The sequence below is a fragment of the Sus scrofa genome, chromosome 7 (assembly GCF_054392235.1).
Source record: "Sus scrofa isolate SSC_HxYL_T2T_F1_AM1 chromosome 7, Sscrofa_HxYL_maternal_Yorkshire_Landrace_v2.0, whole genome shotgun sequence".
NCBI lineage: Eukaryota > Metazoa > Chordata > Mammalia > Artiodactyla > Suidae > Sus > Sus scrofa.
This window is the reverse complement of record NC_139389.1, coordinates 85605216-85616400: the sequence shown is the minus strand read 5'-3', so window position 1 is coordinate 85616400 and position 11185 is coordinate 85605216. Positions and strand designations below refer to the sequence as shown.

The following is an 11185-nucleotide window of genomic DNA, read 5'->3' as shown; positions in this document are numbered from 1 at the left end:
AATGTCTATATGCAGAGTATATATTCTCATATCTGGTTTTCTTCATTTGAAACAGTATCTTTGCAGTTCATTAGTGTTGCTTTGTGTTCCCCTTGTTTGTTCTTTTTATTGATGTGTAGGCTTCCTCGGTATGAATATCTAGCAATTTATTTATCCATTCTCTTTGAAATAGACATCTGGGTTTGTTTGGATTGTTTACAGTTTGGTGCCATTATGAAAAAACTGTGTATCATAAAAATATTTTTTTCTTTTTATGTATGGAAAACCCGAGTTCTTCCCCACTCTCTTTCTTTTCTGTGAGTCTCCTTTCCTACTCACCCAAAATACTCACACTTCTGAGACTTCTGGTCACCCAATCTGTGGAGGTTTTTCCCAGTACCAAACAGTTCCCTGCAACCCCAGCAGGGTGTCCTACCATTTAAGTCAATTCTGACCCTTTCTACCCAGAAAAGCATCAGATACCACAGGCCTCAGTCCCATGAGACTTCACCTCCCCCCCCCACCCCATTTCTATTTTCAGTCACAAGCCAGGTGGTGACCTTGCTTCTGACCAACAGACTGAAAAAACAGAACCAAACTAAACCCTGGGTTTAAAGTAACTTGCTGGAGTGGCTCGCAGACCTCAGAGAAACATTTTACTTACTTTTACCTGTTTATTACCAAAGGATATAATAGAGGATACAGACAAATCCTGCGTGGAAGATGTGTGTAGGGAGTGGTGTGTAGCAAGAAATGCTGAGCTCCCATGTCCTCTCCAAGGACCATTTTCCCAGCACCTGTATGTGTTCATCAGCCCAGAAGCTCTCAGATCCCTCTCACTGGTCCTCTGTAAGTCTGGGCAGTGGACCTGGGGGAAGGGGAGACTGACCTCCCCATCCCAATTGAGGTTCTGCGCTTTCACTTTGCATTGAGCCCCACAAATGATGTCGTAAATCCTACTTCACTGGCCAAGATCACCTATAAAATGTTGAATAGAATTCTTCTTATTCCCAAACCCAAGGGAAAAGCATTCCCTATTTCACCACAACTATTCATTTCAGCAGGGTTTTTGATAAATATTTTTGTCTAATCTAATTATTGAGGAAGTTCCTTCAGATTTCTAATTTGTTGAGAGTTGTTTTCATGAATGTATAATGAATTACATCAACCCATCAAAATCTCTTTCCCTCTAAGTTGGGATGATAATCATTAGTGCTGCAAATTAAATTGGTTTCCAAATGTTCAATCAACTTTCTAGAATAAAATGCACCAGGAATGTTGTATTATCCTTTTCGTATATTACAGCATCGCTATGCTATTATTTTGGTGAGGAATTTTGTTTCCATTTTTCTGAGTGATACAGGTATTCAACTCTTTCTTTTCAAAGTTTATGTCAGATTTTGGCATCAAGTTTGCAATGGTTCATTAGATAAGTTGCAATTCATGGCTCCTTTTATCTATGGAGGAATTTGTGTAGAGTTTTTAATGTTTTTATTTTATTTTATTTTATTTTATTTTATTTTATTTATTTTAGTTTTCAGAAAGTTCACAGGTAAAGCCATCCAAGCAGAGAGTTTCACTTATGGGAGAAACTTAATAATTATTAAATTACGGTTTCAGTTAAGGGGTTCATGTATTTATCTCTTGTGAAAGCTGGTAAAATATGTTTTTTATCTGCTCGTGTCTTATTATTTGCTACCTTTACTTTCTCTTAGCTCATTACTTTTTCTAGTTCTTGTCTTGAAAATTTGACCATCGATTCTCAACATTTCTTCTTTCCTAACAAGTGTATTTAAGTCCATAAATTTGCCTCTAATTAAAAATCTACCTCAACTTATGACAGGCTTACATCCTGATAAACCCATGGTAAGTTGAAAATATCTTAAATCAGAAGTGCAGTTAATATACCTAGCCTACTGAACATTATAGCTTAGCCTAGCCTACCTTAAAAGTGCTCAGAACATTACATTAGCCTAAAGTTGGACAAAGTCATCTAATACAAAGTCTATTTTATAACAAAGTGCTGACTATCTCATGTAATTTATTGAACACTGTACTTAAAGTGAAAAACAGAGTGGTTGTCTGGATACATAATTGTTGCAGGTGTGTCGGTTGTTTACCCTGTGATTGTGTGGCTGACTGCAGCTGTGGCTGCTGCTGCTGTCCAGTATCATGAGTGCATCATACTGCATTTCACTGGCCCAAAGATCAAGTTTCAAAATATGAGTGTGTTTCATTGTTGTTGTTGTCTTTTTAGGGCTGCACCTATGGCATATGGAAGTTCCCAGGTTAGGGGTTGACACAGCCATAGCAACACCAGACCTGAGTCACATCTGCAAACTACACCACAGCTCACAGCAATGGTGGATCCTTTACCCACTAAGCATGGCCAGGGATTGAACCTACATCCTCATGGATACTAGTTGGGTTCATTATCACTGAGCCATGACAGGAACTCCTGAATTTTTTACTGAATGCATGTCAGTTTCATACCATTATACAGTCAGAAAACTCTAAGTCAGGGATCTGTACTGCTTTTGCTGTATTCCACATCTGGTATATCACATAGTTGTTATTATTCAGCTAAAGTATTTGCTAATTTCCACTTGAATTGGGAATTTTATGTCATATGATAATATTGCCAGACACCCAAGAATGTCCAAATCCTGTCCTGCCCCCCACTAGGAAGATTCCTGAGGATGCTACAGGTTTTAGCTCAATACAAATGGAAAGTGAGGAAAGACTTTTAGCTGACTCAGCATCTTATTACTTCCACAGTGGAAAGTTGGGTTGAAGTTCAGACCCAAGTGCAGTTTCCTACATCCTTCTGAATCCAGAAAAGCAAGCTCAGAATTCCTATAAGGATAAGTAGGAGAGGTAGACCATACCTTAAGTTGGCCAAATGTAGACCATGCCTCAAGTTGGCCAAAGGATGACTTTTCAGGCATCCTGGGTGAAATGGAGAGAAAGGTAACCAATCACAGGGGAAAAAATTAGCTTTCTTTAGAAATGCTTATTATCACAGGTAGTCAAAGACTTAAAAATGCAAGGGATATGAGTAGAATGAGTGGAGTCTGGAGCCCCACATTTTAAGTTAGACTAAGGACTAATCTCCTACAGATAAATTGACTCTGGATGACAGAATCAGCCCTCCTCACCCCTCCCTTGCAGGGAGGGGAAGAGGGAAAAGGTCTGCAAAGGGGGAAGCAGAAGTAGAAGCTTCCTGATTTAGGGAGAGAGAGACAGAGGTAGTAGTCCTATAACCACAGTATCTGGTTTTGTCAGTTTTAACCTTATGGGCTTATAGCTTTGCAGTCTTCCCAATGTATTCAGGAGAAGAGATCAAAAAAGTATCATGGGATTCTTGTTTCCACTTGACTCATTTCATCATTTTCATCGTCACCATCATTATCTTCACTATCATTTATTGAACCCTTACCAAATGCCAGGGCCATTACTCAGCACTTTACCTATTCATTTAATAATCCAAAAACCATGGAGTAATATTCATGCATCCTTAGGTGAGGAAACTGAGGCTTAAGTATCTTTAAAGATGAAGGGCTTTCTGAGATAAAGAAAATGCTGCAGGCAATATAAAATGAGATTAAGAAAATAAAAACTCAGAGTTCCCATTGTGGCTCAATGGGTTAAGGACCTGATGTAGTCTCTGCAAAGATGTGGGTTCCATCCCTGGCCCTGCTCAGTGGGTTAAGGATCCGGCTTGCAGCAAGCTGTGGCATAGGTCACAGATGCAAGTCCGATTCGAACCCTTGCCTGGGAATTTACATATGCCTCAGGGGTGGCCCTAAAAAGAAAACAAACAAACTCAGGGGTTAAGCAATTGGACAGTGTTTCTTAAATTCCTAAATTTTGCTATATATTTAAGAATCATATGAAGAAAAAATACATCTGATTCTGAGCTACAGATTCTAATTCCATAGGTCTGACATGAAGTTGGGATTCTGCTTTTTTTAGTGAGTTACCTGATGATTTTGGTTCAAGTGACTGGGAGATCTTGCATAGAAAAAATGCTCTAACTGGGAGATCACTGCTTTTCAGAAAGTTGGACAACACACATGTACTGTGTATTAACTCAAGTAAGAGGTGGTTAGAGGACCTCAGAACATCTTATTCTGATTAAACAATGTCCTCTTTGGATGAAGTACAACGTCTCTTTTTTAATGATGAAGGTAATGACTTTTCACCAACAATGACAATAAATTTATCCATGATTTAATGAATGGTGAAATTTGGTATAAAACAGGTGCCAGTTTTTGCCATGTTAACAGAGTTAGACCTGTTGTTAGTGGAATGCTTTATGTAACTCTGGGTATTCAAAAGTGAAAGGGGGAGTTCCAGTCATGGTGCAGTGGTTAACAAATCTGACTAGGAACCATGAGGTTGCAGGTTCGATCCCTGGCCTTGCTCAGTGGGTTAGGGATCCGGCGTTGCCGTGAGCTGTGGTGTAGGTTGCAGACGCGGCTCGGATCCCGCATTGCTGTGGCTCTGGCGTAGGCCAGTGGCTACAGCTCCGATTAGACCCCTAGCCTGGGAACCTCCATATGCTGCAGGAGCGGCCCTAGAAAAGGCAAAAAGACAAAAAAAAAAAAAAAAAAAAGGTGAAAAGGGGAAAGTCCCAATTTAATGACAAAAGCTATTATCATGATGGTGAATACTGTTGAATCAAAATTTTTTGTAGCTATTTGTTCCTTTATTTTTAATGAAATAATTAAATCTTTCTATATGTTAATCTCTTTCAGTTCTCTTATATTTGGAAGATAACAAGAAAACATTTTCAAGGCTACTCCCTCCTTCTTTTTTATAGTTTCAGATTTCCCTCCTTTCTCTCATCTGTGGTCCACTTTGTGTGGGACCACTGGGCACACAGAGAGAATGAGGAAAGGCCAGTTATGAACAGGGTTTGTGGAGTCTAAGGATGGGTGCATTTCTAGGTCTCCTGTTCCCTTTATAGCAGGGTGTGCTGTCTATAAATGCCCTCCTAGAAACATATGATCCCTTGAGGCATTTTTAAAAAAATTAAATATAGTTGATTTACAATGTTCCAATTTCTGCTGCACAGCAAGTGACTCAGCCATGTGTGTGTGTATGTATATATACACACACATATATGATATATATAAGAATATATATTCTATAATATATATGAGAATATATATTTCATATATTATATATTAATATATATTCTATAATATATGTAAGAATATATATATATTCTTTTTAAAATATTATTTTCCATCATGGTCTATCCCAGGAGATTGGATGTAGTTCCCGTGCTATAAGTAGGACCTTATTGTTTATCCATTGTAAATGTAATAGTTTGCATCTATTAACCACAAACTCCCATCCCAGAGGAATTTTAAGAGACCAGAGAATAGGGCAACTTGGCTTCTAGATTAGGTTCTGACCTTAACCTCCTCAATCACTTTGAGCATATCATCCTCTACATCTGAGTCTCATTTACTCTTTCTTGTCATTTAGGTAGACTTTCTCCATCCTCTCAAAGCTGTAGAAGTCTTGGTGATTTTCCTGAATTTAAAGAAAAATGCTTTGAGCTCCTCAGAGCGTCAGTTCACCAATAAGATCGATTCTTTCTTGGGTTGTGAAAAATCAACATGAAAAGTGTTCTGGGTGGATCCTCCTATCCTTACAATTTTTATTTTCCTCTTTGAGAATCAGTCTCTTTGAGTTTAAAACTTAAAAGTGCTCTCAAGGGAACCCCTGGGTTGAGAGTGGATGCCTATTTCATAGTTTTATCCTAGTTTTAGTGACATGACTAAACTTGGGGTGGGGATGTGTTAACGAAGGAATTACTATCTCAATAGCTGACTCCAGACCTGGGAGTGACAGCCACAAAGTGAAGGGCTGGGCTCCAACGACTCAGCTGATGTGCCTCCTCTGTGGTTCCCACAGCCCAGGTTCAGACACAGAGGCTCAGCTAGGGGTCCTGGAGTCTAGTGTCTGCTTCAAGCATGAGGCTGGTGATGGGGTGACTGTGCTCCTGGCCCTGAGTGAGTGTTTTTGAGCCTAAGAAAGGAAAGTATTTGAGACCAAAGCAATGGAAGAGGGATCTATTGCTTCCATTTGTTTCACTGTCCTCCGTCAGCTGCTTAGAGCAAGAGTTCAGATAACACCTGCATACTTTACAAGGAAGTCACATCCTCAGTGTGAGTTGCAGTTGCATCATATCCAGGATACTAGTTTGCTAGGGCTGACATAACAAGTACCATGGACCAGATGACTTAACAAAAGTGTATTGCCACAAGTTCTGGAGGCCAGAAGTCTGAAATCAAGGTCTCAGCAGGACTGATTCCCTTTGGGGGCTGTGAGGGAAGGAGTTGGTCCAGGCTCCTCCCTTATCTCTGATTGGTTGAGCTGTTCTCTGGTTTCCTGTAGAAATGTTTGAACAGAAGAGGCAGCAAAAGAGATCTTTTACTGTGTGAGACTTTGTCAGTATTACAGATGCAAGAATTCAGTTCTCAGTGAATCCAAGTGACGGAGAGGATGCACAAATCCCTGCATTTGTTCATCCTTTGCTTACAACTAGACTGTGAGTTAGAGGGATCCGGAAATGGGCAGAGAATGGGTAGATTCCCTGATATTTCTCCCCAGAAAAGAGAAAGAAGAATAGGGAGTTGTACCTGCATGGTCTTCTGGGAGTTCCTGTGAAGAGTGGAAAAGGAATCTTAAAATTCATTTCTAAAGAACAATCGGCCGCTCACGAGTCCCTCTCTGTGCTCTCTTTCTGAACAGGGGTGAGCAGTAAACAGCATGTGAATCAGAGCCACGAAGCCCTGAGCGTCCGAGAGGGAGACGGCTTGGTTCTCAACTGCAGTTACACCGATAGCGCTATTTACTTCCTTCAGTGGTTTAGGCAGTATCCTGGGAAAGGGCTTACTTCTCTGCTGTTAATTCAAGCGAACCAGGGAGAACAAATAAGTGGAAGAATTAAAGCCTCATTGGATAAATCGTCAAGAAACAGTGTTTTCTACATTGCAGCATCTCAGCCCAGCGACTCTGCCACCTACTTCTGTGCTGTGAGGCACAGTGCATGACAGACACCTGTCACCAGTACCCAAACACTGCATCTGGGACTCTAACCGCCCTATTTTGATGCTGAGGAAACTTTTTCCATTAAGGGGTTTTCTGCATTGACTCTCCCTCCAGATAGAGGCAATTAACTATACAACATCTGGGAAAATGATCTGAAATTAAATGAATTCTGTGATCTTTAGATTTTTATCAACTTCAATTTAAACCATAGTTGTATCGATGTTAATATTCCACACAGTTCGCTCTCTTTCTTTCTTCCTTTCTTCCTTCCTTCCTTTAACTATTTAGGGCCACACCCATGGCATGTGGAGGGTCCCAGGCTAGGGGGTCCAATTGGACCTACACCTGCTGGTCTAGCCACAGCCACAGCAACCCGAGTTCCCTGACCCACTGAGCCAGGCCAGGGATTGAACCTGCGTCCTCATGGATATTAGTCGAATTCTATTCTGATGGGCCACAATGGGAACTCCCACACAGTTCACTCTTTTAAAGAGCATTATTAAGTGGCATCTAGTGTATTTACAATGTTGGCAACCACTTGTGTGCTCATGTATGCTAGTCGGGTTCATTAACCACTGAACCATGACGGGAACTCCTGTTTTGTTTCTTTTTTAAGGCCACATCGATAGCATATGGAAGTTCCTGGGCTACAGCTCGAATCAGAGTTGCAGTTTCTGGCCTATGTCACAACCACAGCAACACCAGATCCAAGCTGCATCTGTGACCTACACCACAATTTGCAGCAACACTGGATCCTTAAACCACTGAGCAGGACCAGGGATAAGACTCACATTCTTACAACCACTATGTTGGGTTCTTAACCTGCTGAGCCACAACGGGAACCCCTGTTCCCTGTATTTTTCCCTCTGACTTCCTGTGAGTTATTGGACATATTCTAGAAATATTTTTTAAATTACCTATAGTGTTTTAGATGTGTCTCATTACATAGCTTTAAAAAAATGGTTTCTTTATGTATTACATTACATATACACAAAACAGTCTATTAGTAATATTATTCAACCTATTTGAATGATTTATTATCCCCATTTGTAAAATAATGTTCTTTACTATTTCTTCCATGTATGTTTAGAACCTCATTATGTAGTACTATGTAGTACTATATATTTTTTTCCTGATAAACCAAACATAATTTAGGAAATTCAAGGGGAAAAGAAAAGCCTATTTTTTAATCCATATTTTGGCTTATTGTGTTCTTTCTCTCTTTCCATTATTTCAAGATTCCTTCCTTTATGATTTTATTTCTGTTTAGAGAGTTTTCCTTAGACATTCTTTTAGGATAGGTCTGCTGGTGACAAATTTTCCTAGTTTCCCTTCATCTGAGAATGTCTCAATTTTCCCTTTATTCCTGAAGGATAATTTCATGTGTGTATGAATCTGGATTGAAGGCTGTCTTGAAGTGGAAAGATATTGGGTTATTTCCTCTGGCTTCATAGTTAAATCTGGAAGCCAAAAGAAAAAAAAAAACACTATAATTTGTTGTGATTTTTATCTCTTCATTCTAAAAATTATTTTGTATACAAATTTTTTATTCACAATGTTGTGTTCTTTTAAAAAGCCCAATTTAATACTTTCAGGACCTACAAAACACAAATCCTTTTCTGTACATAGTCATAATACTTTGAAATTCAACCGTAAAAGGGCAGAAAAGAGGAGGCAAATCCTCACAAAAATTGCGAACCTTTTCTCTGCTCTCAATTTTGGCCCCTGGAGAGCGCTGCTGTCTAAATTTGGAAATGGCTTTTCTGTAAAAGATCAGAATAAGCTCACAAACACCTTCCTTCCATAGAGTTTAAAGAGATCTGAGATATTCTCACACTTTTTTTTTTTTTTTTGGCACAGTGACAAGTAAAACACTCAGTTGCCAGAGGCAGGCAGTTTTGTTAAGGCAGCCTCTCTTCCTAACAGTCATTACAACACCCATCAGCAGAAGAAATCTAAATCCCCTGTCATTTCTCCTCAACCTCAGAGCAACCTGGGTTCAAGTCCCTGGGTCACCAGATTTTTGTTTGTGAGGAATCTCCCAGAAAGAAGCTTGCTGCCTCTTCACTGCCACACCATGATCTTGGTGTTCACCTTGATGCTTGAGGTGTTCCTGTTCCTGAGTGAGTACCATTCCATTGTACTCCCCTGTCCACACAGGGAACATTGCTCCTCCAGTTTGACTTTGAATAGAGACTTTTCATTTTAGCCGAGTTCACTGATTCAGCGTTGATGTTTCAGGAGGAACCGGAGCCCAGTCAGTGACCCAGCCTGACAGCCTCATCACTGTCCCTGAAGGAGACGCTGTGGAGCTGAGGTGCAAGTACTCCTCTTCTGTCCCACCCTATCTCTTCTGGTACGTGCAGTACCCCAACCAAGGACTCCAGCTTCTCCTGAAGTACACGTCTGGAAATAGCTTTGTTTCAGGCATCAGAGGCTTTGGGGCTGAATTCAGGAAGAATGAAACCTCTTTCCACCTGAGGAAAACATCAGTCCATTTGAGTGACTCAGCCAAGTACTTCTGCGCTCTGAGTGACACAGTGACTGAGACTGCAGGGGGAGCTGAACACAAACACACTGAGACACAGCAACTTAAAAGACCCAGCATCTCAGCCTGCGTTATTTTCAGGAAGTTAGTGTGTTGTTTGATGGCAAACAGTACAAACAATACAGAGTTCTGGAGGTGTTTTGCTCCTATGGGTATCATATTCTTTTCCTTTCTTTTTTTCATCTTGCAAATGAAGACTGTTTTTGTTTTTTTGTTTTTTTTTTTAAGTTTGGCATTTTTATCCTCAAGAGTCAGCATTCTAGAGGGAATGAGACTAAGGGATTTTCAACAAGCTGGAGGAAGTTACATGCTCCCATGTCATTTGAAATAGAGATGGGCTGGGGTAACTTGAGATTGGCCATGTGGGTTGCTGTAAGGCAGTCGGTGAATTTCCTTTCCAGTATTCATCTCATCTCTCAAGCATCAGAAAACCCAGGATAATTGCTTATTTCTAACTGCTTTATCTCCAGACTATTTTATTAGTATCCCGAGAGGCTCCTTTCCTTAAAGGACTTCAGTTCTTTGACTAAAGCATTTGGGACTGGTGCACTTAATTAGAGCTGGCACTTAAGGATGTACATAGGGTAACTTTTCCAAAGACAATATAGTCAGATTGACAAGGGAAAAGGTCTTCTTTACCTACTGGTCCCCAGTAACAGTAAGTTAGCTCATTAACCCAGTAAGTTAAACACAGTGTCATGTGAGAGTTCCACTTGGAATCTTAGGGTTGGTGGTTCTCAGTGTCCCACCCTTTCTTTATCAGACTCAGCCAGGCTCCTCTGTCCCCCTTTCCTCCCTTCTAATTCAATTTCTTTAATCCCCACTGTGGGACCAATAATAGTTAGTGATTCCTTAATCATCTTTTTTTTTTTTTTTTTTTTTTTTGTCTTTTGTCTTTTGAGGGCCGCACCTGTGGCATATGGAGGTTCCCAGGCTAGGGGTCTAATCAGAGCTGTAGCTGCCAGCCTATGCCAGAGCCATAGCAACACAGGATCCGAGCCAAGTCTGCAACCTACACCACAGCTCATGGCAATGCCGGATCCTTAACCCACTGAGCAAGGCCAGGGATTGAACCCACAACCTCATGGTTCCTAGTGGGATTTGTTTCTGCTGCACCACAACGGGAACTCCTTTAATCATCTTTACTTATTTTTCTACATTATTTCCCACAGTACCTTTTTATAAATGAATTTTATTACATTCATAGGTGTACAACAGTCTTCATAACCCAATTTTATAGCATTTCCATCCCAAATCCCCAGTGCATCCCCCCACCCTCCATCACAATGCCTTTAGTAAACATAGAAATTGGTGCAGCCAGTTATGGAAAATAGTATAGAGGCTCCTCAAAAATTAAAAATAGAGTTGCCATGTGATCCTGCAATCCCATTCCTGGCCGTATATCCAGACAAACCCATAATTTGAAAACACATATACACCCAAATGTTCATCGGAACACCATTTACAACAGCCAAGACACGGAAACAACCTAAATGTTCATCTACAGATGAATGGATAAAGAAGATGCAGTACATAAATGCAATGGAAAGCTACTCAGTCATAATAAAGAATGAAATAATGCTATTT

The 11185-nt window shown here is 40.3% G+C and overlaps 1 protein-coding gene and 1 long non-coding RNA gene across 5 annotated transcripts in view; both read left to right on the top strand.

Moving 5' to 3' along the window:
• Positions 1–11185, top strand: part of LOC102160313 (T cell receptor delta constant) — a 660440-nt gene that overhangs the window by 123546 nt on the left and 525709 nt on the right. The window lies entirely within an intron of this gene.
• LOC102165899 (uncharacterized) lies at positions 6415–9590 on the top strand. Its single transcript, XR_014810878.1, has 3 exons — positions 6415–6547; positions 6751–9173; positions 9292–9590. It is a non-coding gene; the product is annotated as an uncharacterized LOC102165899 (long non-coding RNA).